Source organism: Vombatus ursinus, unplaced genomic scaffold (assembly GCF_900497805.2).
Source record: "Vombatus ursinus unplaced genomic scaffold, bare-nosed wombat genome assembly UNPS02014794.1, whole genome shotgun sequence".
NCBI lineage: Eukaryota > Metazoa > Chordata > Mammalia > Diprotodontia > Vombatidae > Vombatus > Vombatus ursinus.
Genome location: NW_020954572.1, coordinates 19,936,697 through 19,952,285, shown reverse-complemented (window position 1 = coordinate 19,952,285; position 15,589 = coordinate 19,936,697). Strand labels below are relative to the sequence as shown.

Sequence of the window (15,589 nt, the reverse complement as noted above, 5' to 3'; positions counted from 1 at the left end):
AAGGTCTACAGAGCCATTGTGCTGACCTCATTGTTGTGTGCCTGTGACACCTGGGCAGTCTACCAGAACCATGGCAGGAAACTGAATTGCTTCCATTTGTATCGTCTTAGGAAGATTCTGAAGATCACCTGGCTAAATAACATACCAGACACTGAGGTCCTTTTTTGAGCTGAACTGAAAGGATTCAAACTCTACTGCAGAGTGCAACTCTGATGGACTGGCTATGTTGTTTGAATGCCAAATGCACATTTGCCTAAAGGACTGTTCTACAGAGAACTCACACAAGGCAAGCCCTTGCATGGAGGTCAGAAGAAGCAATACAAGGATACTCTCAAGGTCTCTCTGAAGACCTTTGGAATCAATCGTGAAGCATGGGAGATATTGGCACAGGACCATCTAGCATGGCATGCCTGCATCAAAGAAGACACTGTGCTCTGAGCAAAGCAGAACTGCAGTAGCTCAAAAGAAACATGAAATTCGCAAATTTAGAGCCATCTCCACCCTAAATGTTCATATGGATTATTTGTGCCTGACCTGTGGCAGAGCCTTCTGAGCTTATTGGTCTGATTAGCCACAGATGGACATACTGTACCTTGACTCCAACATAGTGATGCCATTTTGGTCTTCTTCAACAACAAACCTACCATTCCCACGTGGCTCCATCCATATCTTCTGTTTATGGAGGGGTGAGGACAGTATATGATCTGGAAAGACTTTTGATGCCAAAGAACAAGCCCCAGGTTTGGTGAGGAACAGCCTCTGGACCCTGGTGACCAAAAAAAGTCTGTGCCTGGTCTGAGGTCACTGCCATTGTGAACCAGCTTTGGGGAGGTATTGGAGTTGCTTTGTGGAGGACATCTGATTTGACAGTGAGGAGATTTGAGTTCTAATCACAGCTTGGATACCAAAGGTGTACCTCAATTTCTTCATCTTTAAAATAAGGTAGTATGGGGCAGCTAGGTGTCATAGTGGATAGAACAGTGGCCCTGGATTCAGGAGGACCTGAATTCAAATCCAGCCTCAGACACATAACACTTACTAGCTGTATGACCCTGGGCAAGTCACTTAACCCCATTGCCTAGACCCCCCCAAAAAATAAAAAAATAAGGTAGTTAAGAGTTCTATGCTGCCCTTCTCCTGTAGCCTAGTCTATGCCTGCCTATTACCTGGTCAACAGTAAAGTCACCTTCAGGGAGAGAGAGAATGAATACTAGTCTGGGAAGCAGAAGAGTTCAAGTCCTGGTTCTTCCACTTGCTGGCTATGTGGCTTTGGGGAAGGCATAACCATTTCTCTGTGCCTCAGTCCTCCTATCTATAAAACTGGAGTAATTATGCTTATACAATCTACCTCATGGGATTGTTAGATTAAAAGTGATTTGTATGAGTGTGGAATAATGCACATAGTCTCAGTCAGATATAATTGATGTGCTGGCTTTGTTGAACTTATTTTTTTTTCTTTTTTAATCTTTCTTACAAGAAAAGGCTCTCAGGGTGGGGGGGCAAGAAGAAATATATTCAGAAATGAATGTGTTGTCAAAACCAAAGATATTGATTTTTAAAAGAAAGCTTTGTAAACCACAGAGCTCTAGATAAATAGATAAATGGGAGCTCTTGCTATTCTGAGATCCCTAAGAGCATCTGAGACCTCTGTTCATAAAGGTGCCTAAATTATTTTCCTAATGACCATGTCATTCACCTGTTCAGTAAACCCCAGGGACTCTCTATTACCTCTATAATAAAGCATAAGCTCTTTTTGGCATGTAAAGCCCTTTACAACCTGGCCCCAGTCTACCTTTCCAGCCTTATTACATATTACTTCCCTTCATATACATTACAATCCACACAGGCCTTCTTGAGGATGTTCAGTATTTTCAGTCACGTCTGACTTCTCATGACCCCATTTAGAGTTTTCTTGGTAAAGATATGAGAGTGGTTTGCCATTCCCCTATCGAGCTCATTTTACAGATGAGGAAACTGAGGCAAACAGGGTTAAGTGACTTCTCCAGGGTCCCACAGCCGGTAAATGTCTGAGGCCAGATTTGAACTCAAGAAGATGAATGTTCCTGACTCCAGGCCTGGCACTCTACCTACTGCCCCACTTAGCTGCCCATATATTTTATATATATCTATGTTGTTGTTTGTTTGTCTTTCATTTTTGAAGAGGACCAATGACATGACGGATGATGTCTTGACTTGCACATCAATTGGAATTAATTGAAGCAGAGGTACATAAAGACATCAGCTTCCAGAGTCATCAAATTCCAGTGATAAGGCAAAAGTCAAGAAGACTGATGATAGCCTGATATTTAAGGGATGACCTTGGAGTTTTCAATGCGTGACCAAGCTCTAAGCGTTCCCTGGTGTCTGCTCCAGCCATCTTCATGACCGTTGGAACAAACTGTTCTCATCTGCCCATTCCACCAGGGGCAGTCTTCACGTGTTTGGAGTAGACACCCCCTCATCAGTCAGTTACCTTTAACCTGGTTTAGCCTGTCTGCTGAGGTGGTTTACTGGGGTGTGGCTGCTGTGCGTGCTACAGTTTCTTAGAGTCACAGGGAGAGTTGAGTGCCAGCCAGACACAAATGTGGATGAGCAGCCCTGGAAAGTGCTCGGCCAGCCCTCACACCAGAGATGCTACTCTTCCTTGAACACCCATTCACCCCATACATCCTTCTTGGCCTTTTGGCTAAGGTCAAGTGTAGTATCCATTCTTCTCAGTTTAACATCTGACACATACCTGGAGATGAAGCTCTCTCCTCCCCTGGCTAGACTGTAAGGTCCTTGAAGGCTAGAACTATTTCACTTTTGTCTTTGTATTGTCAGTGTCTAACACAATGCCAGGCACATAGGCGCTTAATAAATGTTTGTTGGTTGACTAATTGATTAATATTTCCACTTTGCTGGCTTCCTTGGGCCTGTATCCTCCCACCCAATCACTCTAAATAGTTTGGATACCATTCCAAGGCTTGGACAATTGGGAATACTACAGCATCATTTCCAAGATAGAAGTAATAGTTTATGTTTATATTTATATAAATTATAATTTATATTTTTTTCATTGGATCCTCAGAATAACTTTGCGAGGTAGGTGCTATTTTCATCTGAGAATTTACAGGCTGAGAGGTAAGCGGAGAGGCGGCACATTATAAAGAAGGGAGATAGATTTAGAGTCGGAAGATTTGGGATTGAAACTTAGTTCTGCCTTCTGCCTCCGTGACCCAGGGTCAAGTTCCTTACACTTGTCTGGGTCTCAGTTTCTTCCTTCTTAGAATGAGAAATCTGGACAAGATGACCTCTAAGGTTCCTTTCCACTCTAAATCTATGAACCTAGGCCTTGCCCAAGACAGCTAATAAGAATCCTAGGCAGGATTCAAACCCAGGCCTTCCTGTCTTTCATCCCCAGAGCTCTGTCCCTTATGCAACACTGACTCTTTAAAGTGAGGATAATATTTTAAGACTCTGAAACTCTGAATGATTCCTGATTCATGGGTGTGGTTAAGATGTGTAATAATCAGATGTAATAAAGATAACAGAAACTAAAAAGGACTTTGGATGTCCCAAATTCATTGCTACATAACAAGAGAATATAGAAACTGCTCTGGCAAAGTTTACCAACAATTAAGGACAGATTATTTTCAGAGGGGAGGGGAATGAGGTGTGCGTGACACGGGAGGGAATCAGATGGCTGTATGAAAAAATAAGCTCATGAACCACAAGAGATTCCTTTTGTCCTTTAAAGCAGAAGGACCATTCATTAGCAGAGTCCCAAATCCTCCCACTTTGTGGCAGAATAGGGGGGTGGAGGCTTATATTCTTCTTCTCCTTACAATTCAAGATAAATGGTCCTTCTGTCAGAATCCGAGAAACAAACCCCTAGTTTACCCAGACTGAACCAGTGTCTGTCATAGCTTTGACTTGCTCCTGGGATAGAAGGGCTGCAACCTCACCCTCCTTTTCCCTTCTTCCCTACTCCAGACCATGCCAGACGCCATTAAGGGTTCCTTGAGGGCACCGGCCAAAACTGGCTCCAACACTGACCGTGCTCTGTTTTCTCCCCTTTATCCCAAAGCACACTCCCAACTTCTTTCCTACCAACATCCCCTGCCCCTTTTCTCCTCCTGGCAGGCTCTCTACCCACCCCCATTCTTGTTGAAGGAAATCTCCTCTCCACTCTGACCCTTAGGGCCATTCCACCTCCTTACCGATAATGAGATGTTCCTTTGAAGCAAACATTGCTTGCATTCTAAGAACGCCTAGATCTTCTCATTCATACTGTAGGACTTTGGGCATTTCTATCTACCTGTAGCTGACCTCTCCTTGTCATCTTAAAGTGTGAAATCCTTGAAAACGGGGACTGTCTTAATTTTCTGTCTGCACCCCCCAGCACTTAGCATAGCATTTAGCACACAGTATGCACTTAATAAATGCTGTTTTCATTCATTCATTCATTTAATATTCACTCGACTTTCAGCTGCTGCTTACAGAATCTCTCCCCCTCACAGGTGACCATCCTGTCTACCCCTTGGTCCTGTGGCCCAGATGTTGACAGCTGGCTGAGCTGTCTTGGAGAAGGTCTTGGAGAAGACCTTGACCCACTATCTCCTAATAAGCAAAGGACCCAGTTGTCAGATAGAACTGATACTGGCATCTGATACTTTGCCAGGAGAGAATTTGGGCCTCCCAAGGCTGACACCAGAGTGTTGCTGTAATCCAGGCTGACATTTTGCAGTCTCAGCAAACAATTTGGAGAAGCTGACTGAGGTTTGGGGACTCTGACCCACAGGAAACAGAGAGGGCCTGCAGTCACCCCGATCAGGTTTTCCTCTCTTGCCCGTCTCCTACAGAGGCCAACATTGCTAGTAATTCCCTTAGGACTCTCCAAGACAGTGTCTCCCCTCTGTCAGCTAAGCCTCTTGACTCTCTCTCTCTCTCTCTCTCTCTCTCTCTCTCTCTCTCTCTTTCTCTCTCCCTCTCTCTCTCTTTTCCAATTTTTAACATTTTTATTTAAAGTGAGCCCCTCAACTCTCAGTCCTCGTTCTAAACATCTGGAGAAAAGAGATCAGAACAAAAAGGGGATGAGTGTTCTCTGGGGATTTAAGCCACCTGTCACAATCTAGAGTTCCTTTGTATGGGACCTGGAGGCAGCACTAAAATGCCCTGCTAATATGCCTAGGACCTATCTCTCCCAGTCCTGCTAATCATCAGGAGGAAAGCAAGCTGGTTAAACTAATTCATGCTAAGGTGTGAGCACTTGCATTTTAGTAGGGAACTCCAATCAAGAGTCTTAGGTAAAGGCAGCTGGGTCTTTGCACTAGGCCACCAAAATTTAGAAGACACAAATATTTCACATGAGGATTTTTAGTAATTGTATAATTTTTAAATGTACAGCATTTACATTTTGACAGACCTTGCCCTCCTACAGTGTAGAAACAACTGAGCTTAGCACCTAGTTAAGCACAGATAATTAGTTAAAATAGGAAGCTACCAGATGGAGTGCTTTTTTCCCTACAACTCTGTGAGGAAATCCCTAGACCTGCTCCCATCTCCTCCCACCTGTGACCTTACCAGAAATCACTTCAATCGCCTAAATCTATGCTGAGAGAGGAAAATTTCCTACCTGGGACTTCCTATGAACCAATGAAATCATAGATTTAGTTGAAAAAATAACAACTGTCTCCCCACCATGAGTTGGTGCAAGGGTCTCACAGTGGGGTCCAGTGTCCCAGAGTCTCATCTCCTGTTGACTGAATTTCTCTTAATTACATCTTATAAGGGCATGTTTTGTGGTGCTTGCCTTGGACTCTGAGATTACTTACTAGGGTTCTGTTTGTATTAATCCAAAACTGAACAATTTCAAATGGTGGAATAGGGGGATATTTGGTCTTCACCTTCAATCACACCACGTATGCAATCTCTTATTCTGTTCTGTCCCTTTTTTGGGGGCCTAGCCCCCCCCCCTTTTTTTTTACTTTTCCTTTTGTCTTAGTCAGCCAGTAAGTATTTATTAAACATTTTACTAGGCTCTGGTCACTTTAAGACCCTGCACACAAATGCAAATGATAGGACCAATGCCATAAAGGGAGGGATCTTGGTTTTTATTGTTGTTCTTTCAATTGAACCTGTGATTTCATTAGTGTAGGGAAGTCTCAGTTAGAAAATTTTCTCGCCCAGTGTAAATTAGCAACTTATGGTTTGTTGCCTGGGGATGTGAGAGGTTAAGTGACTTACCCAACCCAAGGTCATATATTCAATGTATTAGAGAGGACTTGAGCCTAGTTCTTCCCAACTCCAAGACTGGTTCTCTATCCATAACGCCACACTTGTTCTCTTCCCTATACTTTTTACTTCACTCAGGTGATTGAAGCTGATAAAACTGACCAAGCAGGATTTACTGAGTGTGTACTATGTGCCAAGCACTGTGCTGGACACTGGAGGAAATAGTAGATACTTGGTGCAGTGGATACAGTTCTGAACCTGGGACCAGGAAGACCTGAGTTCAAATCAGCTTTAGACACTTCTGAGCTGTGTAATTCTGGACAGGTCCCTTGGTCTCTGGCTGGTTCAGTTTCCTTATCTATAAAACAGAGATAATAATAGCATCTACTTCCCAGGATTATTTTGAGAATCAAATAATGTGCATAATACACCTTGCAACCTTAAAGAACCATATAAATGCTAACAATTATCATTAAATAAAAAGAGACAAAAGACACAGTTCCAATGCTGGAGGGGCTTTATATGAAAGGACAGAACTAATATGATATCAAGCCATGTAAGAGAAAGTGCAACTAAGTACCAGGGCAGCTAGGTGGTGCAGTGGATAAAGCACCGGCCCTAAAGACAGGAAGACCAGAGTTCAAATCAGGCCTCAGACCAAACACTTGACACTTACTGGCTGTGTGACCCTGGGCAAGTCACTTAACCCCAATTGCCTAAAAAAAAAAATCATAGAACCTCAGAGTTGGCAGGAACCTCAGATATCATCCAGGATGATGGGTCCTACTGGCTCACTAAAGCTGATCATTAAATTTTTCAATGTGAATATTTATACTTCAGAAATCTGCAAATACTACAAATCAGAACTTGATTTAGTTTGTGTGATTGTATAGACTTAAAGTTATGGAGAAAATGTTAACGATGCAGATTAAATTCAAAAGTTTAACCTGCTTTTTGGAGAGCAAAACTTTTTGGTTGTTAAAACACCAGCACACCCCTGCATCATTCATACAGTTGCAAAAATTTCCTCTCTATCAGCAATAACAAATATTGCAATATGTTAAATATGTATTTTATATACTTATGTAATATAAATTCTTTTATAATAATCTCTAGAAATGGCCATCCAGTCTAGACTTGAAGATCTCCAGTTACAGCAAACCCACTACCTCCCAAGGCAGACCATTCCACTTTTGTACAGCCCTAATTGTTAAGATTTTCCAAACATCAAGCCTTGATCTGTCTCTCTTCAGCTTTCACCAATTTTTCTCCTCCTCCTCTTCCTCCTTCTTCTTCTAAATATGCCCAGTTCCTTCATCCTACCACCATATAGCATAATCTCCAGGCCTCCCCCCATCCTGGGATGCACCAACACAGATCTCCAAGTTATCTGATGACATACTCATTTTGAGACAGCTTAATGATCATATGGTCTTTAGGGCAGGGTGGGGGAGGTTTGGGAGGGCAGTCAAAGGAGATGCAGGAACACCAGTGAGGAAACTCATCTTTTGCACAGTCCTACACATGTCACTCCCTTATTCAAAAATCTTCAGTGGCTCCTTGTCATATACCAAGCAAAGTTCAAACTCCTTTGTATTAAATGACTTCTTGAAAAGTAGCAGCATAATAGTTCTCTGATTGTTTCAGGTGGCTGAGTCCTATCTTCCCAGATGGATGGTGAGTTCTTTGGGTTCTTCTCTTGTATTCGCCAAAGTACCTGATATAGGACCTTCAAAGAATTAGACTTGGAAGGGCTCTTAGAGACCACTGAGTCCAGCTCCCCTATTTTACAGATGATTAAATTGAGGCACATTAAAGGTTAAATGATTTGTCCAAGGTCACATGGGCTAGTAAAGGTCCAAAATTGGATAAGGTCTTTCTGATTCTAAGGCCAATGCCTCATCCATAACTACACTTCATTGCTGACAAACTCGGGGGATAAATAGTACCTTCTCCTTTAACTTCCTAGGTTTGAGGTGAGGGGGAAGGTATAGACAACCTTCACGCTGTTTGCTATTTGTCCTTCTTTCTCGAAGAGGACCATGATATCAGGGAGATGATGCCATGATATTCAAGTGAATTGAATTTAAGTGAGAAAGAGCTGTGCAAAGTCACCAGCTTCACTTTCTCCTCTGGAGTCATCTGGGTCCAGTGGCCAGATACGGATCAGGACAACTGGAGGTGGCCCAGGATGCAGTGGAATACATCTTGGAATAGTAGAAAACATAGAACATATAGTCAAATCATCTGTGTTCTAGACCTTTCTGTGTCTCAGTTTCCCCATCTGTAAAATGAGGTGGTTGGACTAGATGATCTATAAGTTCTCCTCCATCTCAAGGACTATGAGCCCCCTCTCTTGGCCTCAGTTTTCCTCCTCTTTGAAGTGAGGAAATCGTCTCTTCCTGCTCTGACAATCTATGACTAGGGTTGACAGATTTCACTCTAGGACATAATCTCCCAAGGTGGTGAAGCAGGACTCCTGTGCTGATGATCATCACTGACGATGCCCTGGCTAGCTCCTATTTCCACTCCCACTGCCACCTCTCTAGTCAAGTGTCTTCATTAACTCTCACCTGGACTCCTGCAATACGCTCTTATTTAGACACTTAGGTTTAATTTCATCCAACAAACATTTATTAAACTCCTACTCCTCATACAGCACTGTTCTAAGCTCTGGAGGAGATCCAATGTTTAAAGGACAGGATCTCTGTCCTCATGGAACTTTAATCCAGTAGGGAATTTGCCATATTCACAAATGCCTCTGATTCAAAATAATCACTGATAAGTGCTACAGAATTAAGTAATTTGTGAAATCAGGGTGGAGGAGGATGGATGTCAGGGAAGGCAACTTGGAGGTGGCATTTGAGCTGGGAATTAAAGGGTAGGTTTGGTTTCTGATCAAGAGGGTGGAGTGCAGGCGGCAACCTAGCCAAATTCTAGCAACATTCCCCTCCAAACAACTTTAAAATAACTCCTCAAATAAAATATTGAAGCAATTGAGCCAATAAAACCTCAGAGTGAGACATTTTTCCAGCCTAAGACAACTTGGGAGGCAAGCAGGGGAGGTCTGTGACAAGGAGGTAGGAGCCAACCCAGAGCAGAGCAGGTGGTGCTAGGAGGTGGCGCAGCAGAAGTAGCAGCAATTTTGGGAGCTCTTGGCCCGGAGACTATAAGTGGGGCTGGATGACTAGTCAGGAAGATTACAGGGGATCCTTTGTAGGCACTGGGTGCATCTGACAGTGATTGGTAACTCTTTTGCCCCTAAATAGTTCTGGGTCACAGTTCCAGGTCCAAGAGGAATGCTAGTGCATGCAACTGCAGGGGAGCAGGAACCCTTCCAGGGTAAAAACCAAAGCACAGACCAGGAGAGAAATGACTACACCTTTCCCTGGATCACACCACTTTAGAAGTATTAAAAACGTACAGACTCCCTGAACTTACTCTGAAAATAGCAGCATGAAAAAGTCTGAAGCTTGGGGCAGTGTCTCCTCACCCTCTGGTGAGCAAAGCCCAACTTTAACATAAAGGTCAAAGATAAGAAATAGTCTGGGAAAATGTGCAAACAACAGAAAAATAACTTGATCATAAAAAGCTATTGTGCTGGCAGGAAAGACCAAGACACAAACTCGAAGACAATAACATGAAAACAGACACAAATAAAGCCTCAAAGAAAAATGCTAATTGGACCCAAGCCCAGCAAGCATTTGTGGAAGAGTTAAAGAAAGAGATAAGAAAAATAGAGGGAAAATTGGGAAAAGAAATGAAAATAATGCCCTAAATTTTTGAAAAGAAAATAGTATCTTGGTAAAAAGAGGCATGAAAAGAAGAATACTGAAGAAAATAACACCTTAAAAGACAGAATTAGCCTAATGGCAAAAGAAGCACAAAAATTCACTGAAGAAAAGAATTCCTTGAAAAGTAGAACTTGCCAAATAGGCATAGAGGTACAAAAAGTCACTGAAGAAAATAATTCCTTTATAATTAGAATTGCACAAGTGGAAGTTAATGACTCCATGAGAAATCAAGAAACAATAAAGTCAAAAGAATGAAAAAATATCAGAAAATGTGAAATATCTCATCAGAAAAGCAACTGACCTGGAAAATAGGTTGAAGAGAAATAATTTAAGAATTTTTGGACTACCTGAAAGCCATATTTTTTTTTTAAAGAGCCTGCATACCATATTCCAAGAAATCATTAAGGAAAACTGTCCTGATATCTTTCATTCAGAGGATAACGTAGAAATTGAAAGAATTCACCAATCACCTGCCAAAAGAGATCCTAAAATGAAAATCCCAGGAATGTTATAGCCAAATTCCAGAGCTCCCAGATCAAGAGGAAAATACTGCAAGCAGCCAGAAAGAAACAATTCAAATGTTGTAGAGTCACAGTCAGGATCACACAAGATTTAGCAACTTCTACATTAAAGGATCAGAGGGTTTGGAATATGATATTCTGGAAGACAAAAGAGCTAAGGTTACAACCAAGAATAATCTAACCAGCAAAACTCAGGATAACCCTTCAGAAGAAAAAATGGATATTTAACGGAATAGAGGACTTTCAAGTATTCCTAATGCAAAGACCAGAGCTGAATAGAAAATATGACATTCAAACGCAAGACTCAAGAGAAGCATAAAAAGGTAACATGAAAGGTATTCATAAGAGACTCAATAAGGGTAAATGGTTTACATTCCTATATGGGAAGATGATACATGTAACCTTAAGAGCTTTATCATTATTAAGGCAGTTAGAAGAAGTCTATCTAGACAAAGGGAATGAGTGTGAGTCTTTTATGTAGGGATAATCTCCAAAAACACAAACAAACAAAGAATGAAGAAGTGAGTAAGAGAGATGCAATGGGAAAAGAGAGAAGAGAGAGGTAGAATAGGGAAAGTTTTCTCACATAAAAGAGGCTTGCAAAGAAGAGTTTTTATAGTAGAGTGAAAATGGAGGGGTGGTGGACAATGTTTGAACCTCAATCTCATTGGAATTGGTTTAAACAGAGAAGTTTACCTACACATACTCAATGGGGTGTAGATATCTAACTTATACAATAAGTAAATAAGAGAAGGAGATGAGAGAAAAGGGGGAATGATAGAAAGGAGAGCAAATTAAGGGGGGGCAGTGGTCAAAAGCAAAACAGACTTTGAAGAGTGAGAGGATAAAGGGGCAACTAGGTGGCACAGTGGATAGAACACCAGCCCTGAAGTCAGGAGGACCTGAATTCAAATCCAGCCTCAGACCAAACACTTGACACTTACTAGCTATGTGACCCTGGGCAGGTCACTTAACCCCAATTGCCTTAAAAAAAATAACCAATGAAAAGAGTGAGCAGATAAGAAGAGAGAGAGAAAAGGATAAGGCAGGGGGAGAATAAGATGGAGGAATACATAGTAATCATAACTGTGAATGAGACTAGGAGGAATACACTCATAAAATAGGAGTGGGTAGCAGAATAGATTAGAAACCAGAATCCAACAATATGTTATTTACAAGAGATACACTTGAAACAGAGACACACAGAGAGCTAAAATAAAGGGCTGGAGAGGAATCTATTATGCTTCAGCTGAAGAAAAAAAAAAGGCAAGGGTAGTAATCATGATCTCAGACAAGGCAAAAGCCAAAATAGACCCAATTAAAGGAGATCATTAGGAAAAGTACATTTTGCTAATAGGTACCATGATAATGAAGTAATATAAAAAAATTTCCAGTTTCTCTGATAAAAGCCCTCATTTCTCAAAAATATAGGGAACTGAGTCAAATTTATAAAAATAAGAGCCATCCCCCAATTGATAAATAGCTAAAGGATATGAACAGGCATTTTTTAGAAGAAGAAATCAAAGCTATCAATAGTCATATAAAAATGCTCTAAATCACTATTGATTACTGAAACATAAATTAAAACAACTCTGAGGTACTACCTCACACCTATCAGAAATGACAAATGTTGAAGGGGATGAGGGAAAATAGGTACACTAATAAACTATTGGTGGAGCTGTGAACTGGTCCAACCATTCTGGAGAGCAATTTGGAACTATGCTTTTTGTCTATAAAACCCTGCATACCGTTTGACGCAGCAGTATCACTACTAGGTCTACACCCCAAAGAAATAAAAGAAAAAGGTCCTATATATACAAAAATATTTATAGCAGCTCTTTTTGTGGTGGCAAAGAATCACAAATTGAGGGGATGCTCATCAATTGGGAAATGGCTGAACAAGTTGTGGCATATGATTGTGATGGAATCCTATTGTGCTACAAGAAATGATGAGGGGGGTGGTTTCAAAAAAAGAAAAAAAAACATGGCAAAACCTATACGAATTGATGCAAAGCTAAGTGAGAAGAACCAGGAGATCATTGTGCCTAGTAATAGCAACGTTGTAATGATGATCACCTGGGAAACACTTGGCTACTCTGGTCAATATAATGATCCAAGACAACTCCAAAGGACTCATGATGAAAAAATGTCATCAACCTTCAGAAAGAGAACTGATGAAGTCTGAGTGCAAATTGAAATATAATTTTCTTTCTTTCTTTCTTTTTGCTTTTTTGTGATATGGCTAATATGGAAATACATTTGGCATAATTTCACATGTATAATTAGACAATAGCATTTTGCTTGCCTTCTCATTGGGTATAGGAGGGGTTGGAGGCTGGGAGAGAATTTGACACTCAAAATTTGTGTGAAAAGTGTTTTGTAATTGTGTTCACAAAGTTCCTGAGTTTGTTTTGGCAGGTAGACTCCCAAATATTTTATGATGTCTACTGCAGACACTCAAAATTTAAAAAGAAAATAATGTTATAAATAAATAATAACATTTTTAAAAAGAATAAAATGCAAAAAAAATTGAGTGGGAATGGATTCACAAAGGGCAGGGAGGATATTTTTTGGCACTGGGAGCTATGCAAGCTAAAGTGGGAAAGCACAAGTCATGTTAGGTGAGCAGAAAATAATCCGGTTTGACTGGAATGTAGAGATTAAGGAGAATGGAATTAGAAAAGTATGGAAAGATAAGGTGGTACCAGATCATAAAGGGCCTTCAATGCCACAAAAGAGTATCAACACTATAGGGAACCACTGAAGATTTTTGGACAAGGGAGTCACAGGTTCAAGCCTATGCAAAAGGAAAATTTGTTTCCTAACTTGTCTTTCTGCCGCTTATTTCTTTGCCCTCCAAATCCTCCCACCTGATAGTCCACTGATATAATAACCCCACTGTAGTTTATAATCTCAGAATGCTTCATTGGGCACTGAGATGTTAAGTGACTTGCTTATGGTCATCCAGATAGGATATGTCAGAGGCAGGATCTGAATTCAGATCTTTCTGACACCAAGAATGCTTCTCTATCCTCTTATCCGTGGTACCTCTCTATTGAATTGCTGGATTAAGTTTCCTGTAATGCAGCTCTGATCATAATATTCCCTGGCTCAAAATCCTTTAAGTACCCAATAAATGAAGTCTGAATCCCAGACCTGGTCTTCATGGTCTTAAGGCTGAACTACCCTTAACAGCTTTATCTCAATTTTTTTTCCTATTTAGCCAATTATGCAGCCAAAGAGGACCACCGACTATCCCATCTCCATATCTTTTTTTCACATTGTACCTTTTGCCTAGATTTACTGGTTCCCCACCCCTGGCCTAGAGCATCCTAACTACCCCTCAGTTTCTGTAGTTAAAATCCTACCCATTCATTCTTTTTTTTCCAATTAACAAACACTTTTTTTCCTCTTTTCTTCTTCTGGAAAAAAAAGAAAAAGAAAATCCTTACAACAAATATGCATAGTCAAGCAAAACAGATCCCCATTTTGGCCAGGTACAAAAATGTTTGCACCATTCTGTATCTTGAGTTTATCTCCTCTCTTTCTGATAGTGCTATCAGATCTTTCTTTAAAAATTTTTAAGCTTTATCGGTGCCTTTTGATTTATACATTGTAATCATTTCACAATATAAACTCCTCCCTACCAAAGAACACTTCCTTAAAATGAAGAAAAATAATTAAATAAATCTAACTGACACAGTGATCTCATCTGATGTCATATGTCACATTGTATGTAGCCTTCAACACCCATACTCCTCTCCCACACCTCTCTATTCAAAGGAGGGAGCTGTATATCCCCTTCTCTAGAGCTGAGTGATATGAATGAATGAATGAAAAAATGGATTTATTAAGTAGATGCTAAGTGCCAGTGTGGTGCTAAAAACTAGGAATTTAAAAAAAAAAATTGATGAGAGCCCATGCCCTTTGGGATCTTATATTCTAATAGGGGAAGATAACACATATCTAGGCATCTGTATAATGAGCTGGAGAAGGAAATGGCAAATCACTCCAGTATCTTTGCCAAGAAGTGGGGTCATGAAGGGTCAGACACAACTGAACAAGAGTAACCAAAAAGGGGCAACTAAGTAGCACAGTGGATAGAGTGCTGGTCTTGGGGTCAGGAAGACTCATCTTCCTGAGTTCAAATCTTGCCTCAGACATTTACTAGTCATGTCACCCTGGACAAGTCACTTAACCTTGTTTGTCTCAGTATCCTCATCTGTAAAATGAGCTGGAGAAGAAAATGGCAAACCACTACAGTATCTTTACCAAGCAGTAGATAGAGTGCCAGGCCTAGAGTCAGGAAGATCTGAGTTCAAATCTGGCCTCAGGTTCTTATTAGTTGTGTGACCCTGGGCAAATCACTTAACCCGTTTGCCTCAGTTTCCTCATCTGTAAAATGAGCTGGAGAAGGAAGTGGCAAACCACTCCAATATCTTTGCCAATAACCTCAAATGAGGTCACAAAGAATTAGACACGACTGAAAAATGACAGTATGGCAATTTAGCGTGGTGGTTTACACATTTAGTAACTTTACAAATGCTCTCTAATTGATTCATCCCTTATCTCTACATTCCCCTCACTCATCCAGACAGAACCTGGTCACTTGCCTTGTACGTAATATTTAATTATTTTTTTCACCTGTATAAGGAGCTCCTAGTGAGGGATTTTCTCTACCTATGCAGATTGGTGCCTCCTTTACAATTTATAATCTCAAGAGAGTTGCCCAGAGCATTGAGAAGTAAGATGATTTGCTGAGTATGCTACGGCCAGTATGTGTCAGAGGAAGAATTTGGACCCAGGTGTCCTTGGCTTTGAGGTCTGCTCTCTAACGACTACGCTACAGCATCACTTAAGCAATATTAATCACAGACATGCATAGGTCTGGAGCTCGGAGGAAGCTCAGAGGCCAGCTACTTCAAGCTCCTCATTTTACAGATGGGGAAACTGGGTCCCGGAGAAGTTGTAACTTGTCCAAGTGAAGACAGGTAGTTAGTTATAGGAGTGGGATTTGAACTCAGTTCTTCTGATTCCAACTCAATGAACTTTCTATCA

At 40.9% G+C, this 15,589-nt stretch overlaps 1 pseudogene; it reads left to right on the top strand.

Annotated features, from left to right (window-relative positions):
- The first annotated feature begins 2,666 nt into the window (after positions 1–2,666).
- On the top strand, positions 2,667–2,900 carry LOC114049047 (annotated as a pseudogene).
- The last annotated feature ends 12,689 nt before the right edge of the window (positions 2,901–15,589 follow it).